The 4904-nt window shown below is 34.7% G+C and overlaps 1 long non-coding RNA gene across 1 annotated transcript; it reads right to left on the bottom strand.

The window, feature by feature from the left end:
* Positions 1-1946: 1946 nt before the first annotated feature.
* On the bottom strand, positions 1947-4448 carry LOC135790659 (uncharacterized). Its single transcript, XR_010547850.1, has 3 exons — positions 4249-4448; positions 4024-4084; positions 1947-2177 (listed from the first exon to the last, which is right to left on the bottom strand). It is a non-coding gene; the product is annotated as an uncharacterized lncRNA (long non-coding RNA).
* Positions 4449-4904: the final 456 nt, after the last annotated feature.

The raw sequence follows: 4904 nt of genomic DNA, 5'->3' as shown, positions 1-4904 counted from the left end.
AAAATATTGAAAAATTGTCTGATTTTGAAGCCAATTTGAGGGGAGTTCTGGCTAAATTTCTGAGGGGTCAAATAAAGTATCGCTTAGATTTACTTACAATAACAAAAAAGACACCCTAATAACACGTACCGTTCCCGAGATATGAGCCAAAAGTTCACGAGGAAAACATGAAAAATATTGAAAAATTACTTAACTTTAGTCAATTTTGAGGGTGCTGGCCGAATTTCTTGAGGATGTCAAATGCGTATCGTTTAAATCTGACTCTTTATGCTATGACAAGAAAAAAAAGAACACCCAAATAACACAAACCGTTCCCCGTGATGTGAGCCAACTCTACGATAAAATTTGATAAATTAAAAATTTTGAAATTGTTTATCTTTTAAAGCCAACTTCTTGAGGCTCTTCTCCCAGCCGAATGCCGGAGCGCTTTGCGTATCCTTTTAAATGACTCCTTCCTCTACAAGACTAAAAAGAAAAATACGCCTATAACGCAAACCGTTTCGAGATATGGCTCACCCCCACCATGAAACTTGAAAAAATTGGAAAACAGCCTAATTTTGAGGGTGTTTTCGGCCGAATTTCGGGGTGTCAAATGCAATGTTTAAAATGACCTTTTTCTATATAACAACAAAAAAGGAACACCCCACAACACAAACCTTTTCTGAGATATTAGGCCAATTTCCACGATTAAACATGAAAAGTATTGAAACTGTCTAATTTTGAAGCCACCTTTGAGAGTGTTCCCAGCCGAATTTCGGAGGTGCTTTAATGCGTATCAAGCCTAAAATGAATCTTCCTCAACAAGACTAAAAAGAAAACACACGAATAACACAAAACCGTCCCCAAACATGCTTCATTTCCCACGATGAAACATGAAAATGAAAATATTAAAAATTGCAATTTAGAAGCCAATTTTGAAAATCTTCCTGGCCGAATTCCGGGAACGTTAAAAGCGTATCCTTTAAAATGATTTTTCCGAATGCGAGTCACTTCTACCGCTACCATCGTACGGTACCCTGAATACGAGTCATATCTACCGCTGCCCTCGTACGATGCCCTGAACACGAGTCACATCTACCGCTGCCCTCGTACGGTGCCTTAAACACGAGTCACGTCTACCGCGCCCTTGTACAGTACCCTGAAAACGAGTCACGTCTACCGCTCCCTTCTTCGGTACACGGAATACGAGTCACATCTACCGCTGCCCTAGTACGGTGCCCTGAACACGAGTCACGTCTACCGCTCCCTTGTACGGTACCCTGAACACGAGTCACATCTACCGTTGCTCTCGTACGGTACTTACTCTGAATACGAGTCAATTCTACCGCTATCCTCGTACAATGCCCTGAACACGTGTCATTTTACCACTCACACGTCATTATGACTCTTCTAGTTCCGCATCACAGAAAATACTTCTGAGTTACTGAGAAAAATATAATTATATTCTTTCCAAGATTATCGCATATTGGCCATGAATACATCTTGTCTCTATTTCTAGAATATAAAGGAGAATTTAAATTAAAAAATTGCACATCAAAAATATTGTTTATTGTCGAAATATGTGCTAAAAATATTAAAAAAAAAACTACCTGAATTCCTAAGCGCGTCGATGGCATGAAGACAACGACAACGCAGCAAATTCTGCGCATTGCATTTCAGCCCTCGATTGCCATAAAAAAGTTGTTTACATACCAACTTAGTCTGATAAGCACATATTGTGTAAAACGAATACAATTCTCCTATGAAATGACTACACTGGCTTTTAAATACAAACGTAATAAATACAAGCCAATATTATATTCATCAATAATAATAAATTGGATAATTTAAACAGAATATTACACATTTGTTCTTTTAATCCTTATTATATTTATTTCATTTTCATTTTCTCCCAAATGTGGTTATTAAGCATTTAAACTTGCAACTGAATTTAATAAATTTATTACTTTCTTTTGCGAATACGTAATCCATTGTATATTTGAAATATTATGAAATATACATAAAGTTTATGAAGATGCCCTCTGGACGAAACATGTTAACTCAAAATATAAAAATTGTAAACTCAATATTCACGTAAAATTTATAAATAAATATTTCAAATGAATTTAATACACAAATACCACGATTTAATTTCTTTACTTACATGCATTTCGAACACTACTAAACGATAGTAGATTCTAAAATAAAAAAGAACAGAAAATAAGTTTTACCATTATGTACTGTTCTGGATAATCGCTACAAACTAATTTTAATTATAATAATTGAAAATCAGAACATATTGACATTCGGCATCCGACGGCAACTCACTCACGGAAACACTCGTGAAATTAAGCATAATAAACACTAAAAAATCACATTTAGAAATATTCCACACGCGATAAATCTTTAGCAAAACACAAAACACATCAATTAACCGTCAATAATGACTGTGTCAATATTTAAATAAAATTACTATTATGTGAAAATTTCATGTTTAAACAATTTTACTTTGGCAACTCTTATACACTTTCAATGCGTCTGGCAGGATGATAGAACCGACCAAACTGTCTGGCGTGAAAGAAAACACAGTTTCATAGCTCTCTGCATAATGTGTATCAAATTCAGCTTTCCTAATATAACTAAAGTTCAAAAATTAAAAAAAATATTATAGTTTAGGGGTGTCTGGCTAGGGTTGGAACCATACCAGGTGTCACGCAAATGATTGGGGCGTGACATGTTGTACAATGATAATGAACAAAAGAGTTAACGCGTTTGCCGTGGAAAACAAACAAACAGGGGCGTAGCTACCGCCGTATTTGCTGTATCACTATATTGGCCCCCTGGGCCAATGGGGTCCCCTAAATTGTGTAAGGAAAAGAATAAAAACTTTCTAATTCTATTTCCTTATTTTACAAATGACAAAAATTAATCTTAATCTTGTGACCAAATTAAAGGCACTAAAACACATGCTTAAATTCTGAAATTAAAAAAATTCTATTCCATTAAAGAACCTTATATTGAATCATTAAGTTAGTAAAATAATATTCTGTATCCAGTTTTCCGAGGTAAATCACAGCATGCCTTTTATTCTGACCCTTCCAGTTAATACCGTAAACGGCAGAAAGAAGTTTTTCAAAATTAAAACTAATCAAAAAATTATTTAAGAACTTCTGATGGGACAAGAATGGCTGTCAGACATCCTCAATTATTGTCCATAGAGGCAGAAACTTTAGAAAACTAAAAATCATCATCAGCCATAAATCCTTACCATTATTATAAATGCAAAAGGTTCCTGAAGTTTATCAAAAGCTACGCAAAAAACTACTTAACAGATCATCACGAAAATTTGTACCCATGCTCTTAGTGGTCCCCTGATAGGTTATATGCTACTTTTTATTTAATAAAAATAATTATTTTTTTTAAATAAAATAAAGAAATTGTTTAGTCACTAATACCTCTGCATCTGGTTATTTGACCACTTTAACGCCATCATCTAGCATTCCAGCAATGAAGCTCACACCTAAGTACTATAGCATCACCAATTGTATTACCTACAGCTACGTCAACATCAAATCCGTACACATATTCTTAGTGGTCCCCGATGGTCTCCTGAATGGTTATATGCGACTTTTATTTAATAAAAAAATTTTTTTTAAAATAAAATAAGAAATTGTTTAGCCAATAATACCTCTGTGCATCTGGTTAATTGATCACTTTCACGCCACATCTAGCATTCCATCTAAAATTTAAACCACAGCTGTAGTATTTTTTCACATAGATAATCCTAGCCAAGCAGTGAAATATACATTCTTTCTATCAACTGTTTCAACTATGTATAATGATTTCTAATATTTATTTGATTTATTCAACTCGAGCGAAGCTTTTCTCCGTTTAAAGCTAGTAATTTAATAAATCAGTTTGCCGAAAAAAAGGCAAGGAGAGTGAATATTTAAAGTTCGATTTTTATTTGTTAAATGGGTAAATTATGTGATAAATAAATATTTCTTCTCACAATATTTTTTTTCTTTTGTGAAAAATTTTTACCTCCATATAAGGGCCTCCAAAAAAATTTTTATACGGGGCCCCGACAAGGCACGCTACGCCGCTGCAAACAAACAATACAAATATATGCCAGCGCCTACTATAGGACAAAACATCGAATTCAACTTAACTAAACATAACTTCAACAGTTTTCTATCACTGGTCGACGTCAGCGGTACGCGATGACGAAAAGATGAACGTTATATTTAATTCATAATCCATACTCACCTTAGGTTATATTTTGCAATCCACTAGTTAACAAAACTTTCTATTTTTACTTTGTAATATTTTAAGTTTGATTTAATAAAATTAATATCAAATTGGTTTACAAAGGGTACATGCCACTCTACTTTATGGGTGGATTTCAATCGTTTACAACTTGCGAAGCGCGTTTCAGTGGCTTCTGCCTGCACGACGAGAACCAACGTCTTTATCGAGAATACTCGGTGTACAACAGCTGGAAATATCGATTCCCTCAATGCCAGCGACATCTAGACGATCCTTTTTGTATTACATTTAGTTTTGCTTACTTGAAGAACAGATTTCATAGCACAGCAGTTGAGTAGCCCTCGAAAATACGCGTTTCAGCATACCAATATTGATTCAGTTATTGCACACTCTTTTCAGTCACATGTTAGACCTAAACGCGTTGCAAGTAATATTTATCTAACTCAAATTTGAATTTCTGTAGTTCCAAAAAGTCAGTACCTGCGATTTTGTTAAGGTAGTAATAATAATGCACCCGTTAACGTCTATGACATGCGTTCGTTTCTCTAGTGGGAATTTCCTCATCCTGCGACCCTTCAAATCAGCACCTCGCAACGCGCCCCGTTTTTTTTATCAACTCCAGAGCATCCAAATTAAAATAAATTCACTAAAGGCAT

This window comes from Atheta coriaria, unplaced genomic scaffold (assembly GCF_025399875.1).
Source record: "Atheta coriaria isolate IRGN ID8LTWV9N9 unplaced genomic scaffold, Caltech_Dcor_3.1 hic_scaffold_4_pilon, whole genome shotgun sequence".
NCBI classification, from domain to species: Eukaryota; Metazoa; Arthropoda; class Insecta; order Coleoptera; family Staphylinidae; genus Dalotia; species Dalotia coriaria.
The sequence above is the reverse complement of the archived record's forward strand: the minus strand, read 5'-3'. Positions and strand labels throughout refer to the sequence as shown.